Below are 12,187 nucleotides of genomic sequence, written 5' to 3'. Positions count from 1 at the left end.
ACTTATATACGTATAAACTTTTCAACCTTAGTAGTTTAAGCCTTGAACTGAGCCTTTAGCTTGAAAGATGAGCAATAGAGTAATACTGTCAAAGCTGAAAGATGTAATAAATGATGGAGCGGATAGCTTAAAAGCTTGGAAGCCTGTCAGGGACACTACAGTGAACTCTGGGCAATCTCTATGCAACCAACAGTGAATACAGTGTGTCTCTAGCCCACGTGGGCTGAGTTCTGTGGTCCATGGCGTGGATAGTGGCATGGTGGCGAGACTCCGCCTCCTTGGGGCACAACCCTTCGGGGACAGTACAGTGACCTCTTGGCAATCTCCATGCACCAACCCGCGAAGACCATGTGTCTCTAGCCCACTCAAGGGCTGAGTTGTGTTGTCCGTGGCGTGGTGGTGAGACTCCGCCCCCTCGAGTCAGAGCAGGTCGGGGGCGGTGCAATGACATCCGGGCCATGTCCATGCACCCAACAGTGAAGACCGTGTGTCTGTAGCTCACTCAGGGGCTGAGATGTGGGGACAGTGGCGTGGATAGTGGTGTTGTGACGAGACTCCACCCCCTCGGGTCAGAGCCGGTCTAGGACAGCGTACTGCTCCCCGGACCACCCACATGCACCCAACCGTGAAAACTGCGTCTTTAGCCAACTCAGGGTCTGAGATGTGGGGACGGTGGCGTGGATAGTGGCGTGGTGGCGAGACTCCGCCCCCTCAGGTCAGAGGTTGTGGGGGGCAGGTCAGTGATTGCCAGGCCATCCCCATGCACCCCTCATTGGAGACCATGTGTCTATAGCCCACCCCGGGCAGAGCAGTAGCTGTGGAGGTGTTGCAGTAGGTGTTTGTTATAAGTACTGCTAGTACTACACTCAAAAATAGATTAGACCACTCATCATAACTCATAGTTTTATTGAGTTCAATAGCTGAAAGAGGAGAACATATGTGACAGCGGCTGGTGATTTGGTCCGCAACTCGGCAAACCCCGAAATGCGCTAGAGGGCAAAATACATAAAAAACGTTTTTTTTCGTTTTTTGTTTTATTTTGTATTACCAAAGTTGAAGTTGTGAAGAACCCACTTACTATAACAGACAACAGTTTTAGGTTCACGAAATACGTTTAATTAGTCTGCAAACTAAGCTAGTTTTTAGCTGATTTCGAGCCGGGCTTGGGGGCGGGCAGATCGATTAGCATGATTTGGTTTCATTGGCTATTGCTTCCGGGTTCTCCGCCCCCACCCCCCCAACACGCCAGCTTTGTTTACATTCATTCCCAAGTTTAAGCATGGATGCTACAGCTTTTGCTAAAGAGAAGACGGGGATGGCATCCAGGACATGGAAAGAGTTTTAAGAGCAGCTAAAACTCCAGCAGAGCAGGACTCGTTCGTACACGGAGTTTATTCTTGATGACCTGTGATACAGAGATGACTGTATCAGCAAAGCAAGTTGCTACCAAGCGAACGCGAACGACGTAGCAGATTCACACCACCGCCAAGCATTCTGCTTTGCTTTGGGGTAAGCTGATCTTTATACTATCTGTGCTGTTTACATTACATTAACGTTAGTCGTTTAGCAGTAGCTCCTTTCTAAACAAGTGACTAAGTCTAGCTAGCATAACAAACTAACAAAGGCTAGCTAGCTAACGTTAGCTAACATGCTAGTTAGCTGAGCTAGCCCTTTGTTCCTAAACTAGCCAGCGTGGCAGCTAATATCGAGCTAGGTAGCTATATTATAGAGAGAAACAGAATGAGAGAGCATGAGAGCTATGGTAGTCTGACACCTTTGTTTTTTGTTTTGGTTACAGGATGAGCAAAAAGGTGAGGATTTGCAGCTCTCCCTGGGCCCCTCCATACCAGCCAGCAAGAAGATCACTATGCACTACAGCTTTGATTTTGCACAACAGGTGAGAATACGTTCATCCTATCATGCATTAGCTAGTCTATTTAATCAACACATTCTGGTACTATTTTATCTATATGGAGTGCCAGTACTGTGGGCAATAGTTTAATGTACTTTCTTCCTTCTATTCTATTGCAGTTTTGATACTGAGAGACCTGGCATGGTTGTGGCCAGAGAACACCGTGATGCACCGGCAGTCGAGTTTCAGCTGCTGCGCAAGCCTGATGTCCTGCCCCCCAGAGAAGGTCTTCTTGTGCAAGCCCCACCCGGACTGGACATGGCCAGACAGACGTATCTCTTTGACAAGATCAGAGAGTTCTGTTCTGATGAGGGACGAGACGTCACATGTCCCCCGCCAAACTCCACAGCAGCTCAGAACAAGACTGTCCGCTTGTAGATTCACTGCAGATCATCAGGACGGACAGCACTGCAGGAGAAAGGCCACAGCCTTTCCTGTTTTCCTGTTTGTATACTGAAGCGTTGCTTGTTCTCTTGCACAGACTTGCCCACACTTGCACAGACTGCATTGTTAGAATATTGAATACTGAGCTGAGTACTGTTGTTATTACCTTGAGTATTGAGCTGGGGACTGTTATTACTTTGTTGTACACTTGATCACAATGAACACTATGCACCTTGTCTATAAAACAGACAACTGACTGTACACTTTAACACTTAGACAGTTGCCTTTTTTTGTACACTTAACTACTTATGCTTGTACTTTATATCATGTATGTGGAAATAAAGAATGTTAAATTTGAACTTCATCTTATATTGTTCTTAACTGCATTCACAACACAAGATTAATACTGACTCAGAGTGTGGGGTCATCAGTGAGAGAGCACCTCACTTGGCAGCCACTCTCAGTTAATACCCCAAGTTGACAGCCACTCTGACAGATAATGACAGATCGTCCAGTGGGGGAGTGGCTGGGGGAGGGGTTACCAGGCCATTGTTCACGCCCATTACCTGGCAGTCAGAGGTGTGAATATGTTGGAGAATTTCTCAGCTAAGTTGATTTGGCAGTACTAGCATTCAAATAAGCATATCTTCTTCAAATATGTTCAGATGTCAATGTATGAGACCTCATTTGAAAGCTTACAATCTGCACTTTCATAATCTGTAAAAAACTGAAAAATGAAAATGCCTAGTTGAGGACCAAATTACCAGCGGCGGTCACATATATTAGTATGAGTTTGCAGCCTGAAAAAGAGTGTCATTCTGAATATTTCTTTGAATATAAGAAAGAAAGAAAGAAAGAAAGAAAGGAAGGGAAGGAAGGATGGAAGGAAGGAAGGTAAGAAAGAAAGGAGGAAGGATGGAAGGAAGGGAGGAAGGATGGAAGGATGGAAGGAAGGGAAGGAAGGATGGAAGGAAGGATGGAAGGAAGGAAGGAAAGGAAGGAAAGAAGGAAGGAAAGGAACAAATCGTCAAATGACAAATCGTCATACAGCGAAAATTATACGTCACGGCTTAGATACTTACATTGCACGAATCAGCACAGTTATGGGAACGCTTTGATATATAATATGTGTATGAGCTGTTAAAACTGTAGGCATAGCGACAAGTTAGAAAAAGAGTAAAAATGCAAAATTAGCAGCTCAAAAGCTAGAGTGCAGCGCCATACGTTTCAATGGGGAGCGCAGTTGCCGAACAAATCATCATACAGCGAAAAGTATAAGTCACACAGCTTAGATACTTGCATTGTACGAATCAGCACAGTTGTGTGAAAGTTTTGATGTATAATACGTGTGTGAGCTTTCAAAACTGTAGGAGTGCCAGCAGTTTACAAAATGTGTAAATATTTTCAAAGCAACAGCTGCCACCACTCTAAAAACATAATGATACTGAACATTCCACCAGCAGTTTCAATGGCACAAAAATTACTATTAAAAGTTAAATTACTAAAAAACTATAAAAAATATCAAAAATCTGAATACATCTGTTAAAGAGCTAAACATCGTGAACATTTTAAAGTTTGAATGAAGTTTCTAGCACAAAGTATGAAGAAGTTATAAAGGAGACAAAAAACGGGGAGAGTAAGAATAACTAGAAAGTACATTTCCTGGAGAAAATGTGAGGTGGGCTAGCTGCTGCAGCTGTATGTAACAGCTACTGCTAGAACTACTACGGACCAGGCAATCTCCATGCACCCACCGGTGAAGACCGTGCGTCTCTAGCCCACTGGGGCTGAGTTGTGGGGTCTGTGGCGTGGACAGTGGCATGGTGGTGAGACTCCGCCCCCTCAGGTCAGAGCTGGTCGAGGACAGTGTACCCCTCTCCGCGCCACCTACCCGCCTTCACCAGTGAAGACTGTGTGTCTCTAGCCACCTGTTGTGAGGTGTTGTGAGGTCCGTGGCATGGATAGTGGCGTGATGGCGAGACTCCGCCCCCTCCGGTCAGAGCAGGTCGGGGGCAGTGCACTGACATCCGGGCAATCTCCATGCACCCAACAGTGAAGACCGTGTGTCTGTAGCTCACTCAGGGGCTGAGATGTGGGGACAGTGGCGTGGATAGTGGCGTTGTGACGAGACTCCGCCCCCTCGGGTCAGAGCCGGTCTAGGACAGCATACTGCTCCCCGGACCACCCACATGCACCCAACCGTGAAAACTGCGTCTCTAGCCAACTCAGGGTCTGAGATGTGGGGACGGTGGCGTGGATAGTGGCGTGGTGGCGAGACTCCGCCCCCTCAGGTCAGAGGTTGTGGGGGGCAGGTCAGTGATTGCCAGGCCATTCCCATGCACCCCTCATTGGAGACCATGTGTCTATAGCCCACCCCGGGCGGAGCAGTAGCTGTGGAGGTATTGCAGTAGGTGTTTGTTATAAGTACTGCTAGTACTACATTAAAAAATAGATTAGACCACTCATCATAACACATAGTTTTATTGAGTTGAATAGCTGAAAGAGGAGAACATATATTAATATGAGTTTGCAGCCTGAAAAAGAGTGTAATTCTGAATATTTCTTTGAATATAAGGAAGGAAGGAAGGAAGAAAGAAAGAAAGAAAGAAAGAAAGAAAGAAAGAAAGAAAGAAAGAAAGAAAGAAAGAAAGAAAGAAAGAAAGAAAGAAAGAAAGAAAGGAAGGGAGGTAAGGAAGGAAGGATGGAAGGAAGGAAAGAAAGAAAGAAAGAAAGAAAGAAAGAAAGAAGGAAGGGAAGGAAGGATGGAAGGAAGGATGGAAGGAAAGGAAGGAAAGATGAAAGGAAGGAAGGAAAGGAAGGATGGAAGGAAGGAAGGATGGAAGGAAGGAAAGGAAAGGAAAGGAAAGGAAAGGAAGGATGGAAGGAAGGAAGGAAAGAAAGAAAGAAGGAAGGAAGGAAGGATGGAAGGAAGGAAAGGAAGGAAGGAAAGAAGGAAGGATGGAAGAAAGGGAAGGATGGAAGGAAGGATGGAAGGAAGTAAGGAGAGAAAGAAGGAAGGGAAGGAAGGATGGAAGGAAGGAAAGAAAGCAAGAAGGAAGGAAGGAAAGGAAGGATGGAAGGATGGAAGGATGGAAGGAAGGAAAGAAGGAATGAATGAATATGAATGCTACCACAGTAGTCAATAAAGGGTGCCTGTACAGAGAGCATGCACGTGTCCCCAAATTCAAATCCCAACTGACACTGAGCATCCTCTCATTCACTTCAATGGAAAGGCATGTTGGCTTCAGACAGCTCTCTCTCAAAAAGTATAAAGGTGCCAGCCTAGATTTTGACACCGTATGAATCCTGAGAAAATGCTGAACATTTTAGGCTATTATATGTCTGTGTAGCTTAAAAACTGTAGGCATGGCGACGAGTTAGAAAAAGGGTAAAAATGCAAAATTAGCAGCTCAAAAGGTAGAGTGTGGGCCCATACGTTTCAATGGAGAGCGCAGTTGCCAAACAAATCGTCATACAGCGAAAATTATAAGTCACACGGCTTAGATACTTACATTGTACGAATCAGCACAGTTGTGTGAAAGTTTTTATGTATAATACGTGTGTGAGCTTTCAAAACTGTAGGAGTGCCAGCAGTTTACAAAATGTGTAAATATTTTCAAAGCAACAGCTGCCACCACTCTAAAAACATAATGATACTGAACATTCCACCAGCAGTTTCAATGGCACAAAAATTACTATTAAAAGTTAAATTACAAAAAAACTATAAAAAATATCAAAAATCTGAATACATCCGTTAAAGAGCTAAACATTATGAACATTTTAAAGTTTGAATGAAGTTTCTAGCACAAAGTATGAAGAAGTTATAAAGGAGACAAAAAACGGGGAGAATAATAATAAAGAAAGAAAGAAAGAAATAGTGGGAATATCACAAGATGGGCTAGCTTTTACAAGCTAGCCCACCTAACTAGAAAGTACATTTCCTGGAGAAAATGTGAGGTGGGCTAGTTGCTGAAGCTGGTATAACTACTGCCAGTACTATAAACTACTAACTATTCTAAATATAACTACAATAACTGTTAGCACTACCAATACTACTAAATATAACTATAAATATATATATTTTTAACTACTATAAACTACTACAAATGGCCTACTACTCTACTCATGACGTGTACAGTTTTAATAAGCTCAATAGCTCAAAATAGGTATAAAAGGTATCGATATTAGTTTACAGCCTGAATGCCATTATGAATAAGTATTTGAATATAAGGAAGGACAGTGGTTGTGGTGTTGGTATGGGAGTTGAGGTGAGTGCTACAGTACTACTGTTATATAAAGGATGCCTGTTGAGAGGATAAGCCTACATTAACAGATCATCACTGCAGTGGTGTAAGGGTTAATAGTAGTATTAGGGTTAACAGTAATCTTATTGTTAGAGTTAGGGTATGTAACATCTACTGCCAGTACTATTATAACTACTAACTATTGTAAATATAACTACTATAAACTCTATTGCTATTACTATTATAACTACAAATATAACTTAGCACTACCAATAATAATAAATATAACTAAATATTAAAAAACTTATAAACTACTATAAATAGCCTACCACAGTTAGTACTACTGGTAAGTAGAAGGATTATAAATTTCAACTAGTGTTACAGTACAAATAGGGTTAGAATTCATAGGCTAATGAAGGTGCTGATAAGCCCAAGTTAATTTAAGAACTATGATGCCTATAATGCCTATTGAATAGATTTTTGAAGCCACCAACATCTTTTTAGCAGTCACAGCTAGCTCAAGAATATGTAGCCTACATTTAAGTTCTGATTTCTTAATGTCACTCCTTTTGTTACCATCGATAAATAGCAGCAGACATCAGTTATTGCAATCCCCAGCACACACTACACAAGGTCAGGTTCACAGTTCAATGCCACAGGCTTTATAATTCAGGCTTTATTTAACACATTTTACTGATTGGTTGTGGATTGGAAGCTTGTGATATCAGGATAGTCTCACCAGTCTAGAGTAATTGTGATGCTGCTTTAGGTTATCCTGAGGCTGAATAATCGTGACTGTGCCTAACCAGCCTTCCATACTCGCCTATTGTAGGATACCAGTTTCACTTTAGGCTGAGTAATCGTGACTGTGCCTGCCTTAGGTTGTCCCAAAAGTTTGTACGTGGGATCTTACCCGTCATTGGCATTCATTCCTTATGCAGGAACTGATTAGGCATCAGAGACTGATTATTCTGTTGGTTTTAAATGTTTTGTCAAGTTCATATAAGGAGGTGCAGCAGGGGTGTGGTAACCTTTTGCTTCCAATCTCGTTGTTTTGTCAATGTTCATATATCAAGAATCAAGTCACAAGAGTCCATGATTGAGGAGGGGCAGCATGGGGTCCTGGTGTGGTAACCTCTCTGCAGCAGGAGAGCAGTAGAAGAGACTGGCTGGTAGACAGGAGGGCAGTGGTGTTGTGGATCCTTTTACAGGGGGCTCTTGCAGGGGCCTTCTCTGCAGGGGGCTCTGGGGAAGGCTTGGGAATGCAGGCTGCACTGATGGAGGTAGGGCGCCTCTTAGACACCAACACTCTCTCTGTGTTCCACCTGGGCATCGACCGATCCATCGACCTGGTCCGCTCTCATCAATGAACTCCACCTGCAACAAGACACATTATTTCAGAGTGCATCCCAAGGAAACAACTAAGAACATACAAAAATTTGATGTTATAAAACACCATTTTCTATTTTGACACCATACCTTGAAACAACTTCTTGATCGTCTGAGGGCTGCAGGTACAGACTGGGACTTGTCCTGGGCTGGGGACAGTTCCACCTTGCATGGCAGTTGGGGACAGGCTTGGCAGCCCCCCTCTGTGCTGAGGTGGGTGTCTGGACCCCCTCTTTCAAAGTCACCCTCTGCTGTGAGGTGGGATCCTCCGTCCGTCCCTCCCACCCTCTATCTCCTTCACTCTCTCTGAGGCTGGGGCAGCAGGCCAGGTGGTGAGGCCTGCTGCAACGGAGGACCCACCTACTTTGGTTACATTGAGAGTATTGTACATTTATGGTAAATTAAACTTTTGCTCTGTCAAACTGTTCTGTTAAACTATGCTCTTTCAATCTATACTTTCTTACACTACTTATCTAAACTTTAATCTACAGGTAAAATCTTTTATATAATACTTAAATAATTTAATCTAAACTGTGCTGTAATACAAAAAGGTTCCACAAATGTTTGCTTGAATAATTTGGCTTCAAAAAGGTCTTGCTTCATAAGTTGGGCTTATTTTTGTTAAGTGATATGTGGAGTATTCTCTTTTAGCCGCTAGGGGGAGACGTACACCTTTGAGTTAGATGTCGTTTGTTATGTTTCGTCTAGTTCTAGCTGGTCTCAGTATGTTTGCCGACAGCTGACGATGGACCTTCGTTGTTTCACAAGTTGTGCGTAAATGCAATATGTGAGTATATCATTCACAATGTTAATATCTGTACACTGTGATTCTTTGTATTGGTAGCAGCACTGTATCTGTGGAATTTAGTTACTGCTAGTTACCTGAATTAGCTACTTACTCAGCTTATCTGTTTTCTGAGCTACATTGCTGAGCTAGGTTACATTCTTACTTTGTACCATATCTTACAATATGTGATATTCATTTAGTAATATTTCTCGTGTTATTATTAAAGTAATTATAATCATGTAAATGCATATCCAGATATATTTGTAATACAATCTTTATTTTTGATTGTAGGGATCACCATCCCTGCGACCGGAACTGCACTAATTACATCGTATCTTCACCTACTCAACCATTTAAATTCAAGAGAGGAAACTAGCCTTTCGTACAGTAATACTTACGACATGTGGGAGGTTAATACGCAGTACACAGGGTTGTGATAGCTGTAGTAGGTCTGAAGTACACCAGATTGGAGACAGTGCTGTGGTCGAGAGATGAAAATGTGATCGAGGAGGGTGTTTTTCTCAGTGGTGGCAGTTCTGATCAGTTGTGTGTATCCTCGTAACTGAAGGAGCGCAAAGATGGGCTTGCTCTTGTTGTTGGGCATCAGATCCTCGTTGAAGTCTCCACAGATGATGATGGGATGGTGATCTAGTATCTCCAATGAGTCCAGGAGGTTGCACAGGTTTGGTAGGAATTGTGCAAGACTGTAGAGCGGAGGTCTGTAAATGGCAGCAATCAATGCATTCACTGGGGCTTCGACCTTGACAACAAAAAACTCTAGGTCTGTCACGTTCTGAAAGTACTGCATGGGTCGTACCTGAAGGTTGTTTCTCACATATATGGCCACTCCACCACTGCTTCTTTGTGCAAGATGAGGGTAGTTTGTGTATGACACATGCCTGTTGCGTTTAAACATGCTGTAGCCTTCCAACTGGAGATTATCAGCAACCAAGGAACCTGACAGGTGGGTCTCTGTGAAACACAAAATATCTGCAAGGCGCAACTCGTGATGAGTCTTGATATCTTCAATATGTGACAACAGCCCCTCCGTGTTGTGATGAATAACTGTAAGTGTGGGAGTCATGCTTACTGTCTGAGCATTTCTGAAGAGCGGCATTGCATTGTCTAATGTGACTTTCCTCATGTCTCTCAGGGACGTGGTGATTTCAGGATTAGCATATATTTTCTTTTCATCAAAGTCAGTGATGTGCAATCCATGAAGCGAGGTAGTTCTACTCAGTGCCACATACGCCATCCCCGGCTCAAAAACTCTCTTCAATGAAACCACTGCGGACACTGTTGTCATGCCTTGGACCTTGTGAGTAGTGCATGCGAAGGCCAGTTTCATGGGGAATTGGCGCCGAACAACTCCTTTTCTGCTCAAGACATTGTCAGGCCCGTTGGGTATCTTGTTTCGGTGTCTCTGTCCTGCACTCACATTGTCAAGCTGAAGTCCCAGCATGTGTACAACCGTCCTGCCATCCTGAACGTGGGTAACTATTCTGGCGACATTGCCAAAGGAGCCATTTACCAGTCCATCCTCCACATCAATGTTTTTGGTGAGCATCACACGAGCACCCTCTGCCACTTGCAATCTGTCTGCTAGATCTCCTTTGCGCCCTTCAAACGGTATACTAACTCTCTCCATCCGTCCTGTGCGAGGATCCTTCTTGTAATCATCTGCATCAACATTGACAAAATCAGAATGGAGGACAGACATTGTGTTTGTGTTGTGCTTGTCCACTTCTTTGTTGGTAGCGAATATATGCAGCACTGGGTCACTCACAGCCTGGACCAGCAAAGATCTGTCTGCTTCAGATAAGGCCTCTCCTTTCTGTTTCACTCTGATCCTGTTTAGCAGCTCAGCAAAGGCAATGTCCTCTCTCTGTCGCATGATCTCGTTGAGCGTGATCATTTGGAAATGGTCTTGCCAAAAATCAAGCACATGCTCCTCAAACACACACAGAGGTTTAGCGTTCCCAAGCGGTGGAAGTTGATAGAAGTCTCCGACAGCTAGAACTGACATACCACCAAAAGGTTTCTTGCTTCCTTTTATCTGCTGCAACCTCCAGTTCACATAGGCAAAGAGGGGTTTGGAGACCATTGATACTTCATCGATGACGAGTATCTCAGCGTTTGACAGCGTTGCCCTCACTTCATCTAAAGTGTTTCCGAGTCCTTGATATGGAGGCTTAAGGCTTCTGGGAAGTTTGAGGATAGAATGAAGCGTTTTGCCTGATATGTTGAAGGCAGCAGTGCCGGTGAATGCAGACAATAGGACAGTGGGCATTGACATGTCACTTTCCTCACAGACACGGGGGAGTTTGCACAGTATCTTTGTGGCCTCTGTGTAGATGCACTTAATAAGATGTGATTTGCCAGTACCAGCGCCACCGGTGACAAAGTAGAAGAACTGGCCAGGAGTCTCACCATACACGCGTTTCATGCACCAGTCTCTGACCGTGTAGAAAATGGATGCTTGGGTCTGATTTAGGCTTTGGTACATCTTGCGCACAACTGTAGGGCTTATCTGTGGTCCCTCAATTAAGGGTGCAGTACCTCCTCTTTCCACTCTGGAAGCAGTGTATTCAGGGACATCATCTTGTTCGTTGTGTTCGTCAGGGTTTACTTCTTCACGTTCTGAAATGCACTCCAGTCTGACCAACTCTGTTTCAGGTGCCAGCGTTGTCCATGCATCCTCAATGGGTCCTTGTTGTTCAAAGTCCTCAATGGCTTTCTCAATGGCAGTGTTGTGTTTATCATACACAGACCTGTTTCTGTTGACAATTACACACACCCGCTCAGTATACTGTGTTCCCGGGAGTTGCACAGAAGCACCGGCATAAAATTATTCATACGACTGGAATCCATGACACTTCAGCTGTGCATCTGAGCGGTAGGGCAGGTAGAGTTTCAGCAACGTGCCATAAAACTTCTCAGAGTTTTTTTGCTGTGAAAAACGGGCATATCTGATGATGGCAGGTTTCCCCTTTGAGCGCTTTTGAATGAATCCTTTGTCGTTATTTAGTCTAATTACATTTGTACTGTTCCTGTGTCTCCCATAGACTACTCTAGGTTGATGCAAAATCTGCCATGCACATTGTTTCAAATTCAGGTGTGTGGGGCCTGGCTTTGTATTTGTCTGGTAACCCTGACATCCAAACATCCTCAGAGTCTGGCGATTTGTTCTCCAGGTATTTAACAGGAAGGCTCATTCTCAGTGCGTCGTCATCTGTGGGTATGTATACAACGCTGCGTGAACAGGATTTCAGCTTCAAACTACATGTGCGGGCAACAGCCTCCTGAGCACTTACCTCTCTGTTTTTTGAGTAGGCCTGCATTATCTGTTTCATTTGTTCCTGATCAGATGTGTTGGCCTGACTAGTATCTTTCATTACTGTCTTGAGATAGTCGCTCATCTCGTGCTCAGCTTTGGAAATATAGGACAACATGTACATAATGCAACAGTAA

The sequence above is a fragment of the Borostomias antarcticus genome (genome assembly GCF_949987555.1).
Source record: "Borostomias antarcticus genome assembly, chromosome: 7".
In the NCBI taxonomy this organism is placed as follows: Eukaryota; Metazoa; Chordata; class Actinopteri; order Stomiiformes; family Stomiidae; genus Borostomias; species Borostomias antarcticus.
The sequence above is the reverse complement of the archived record's forward strand: the minus strand, read 5'-3'. Positions refer to the sequence as shown.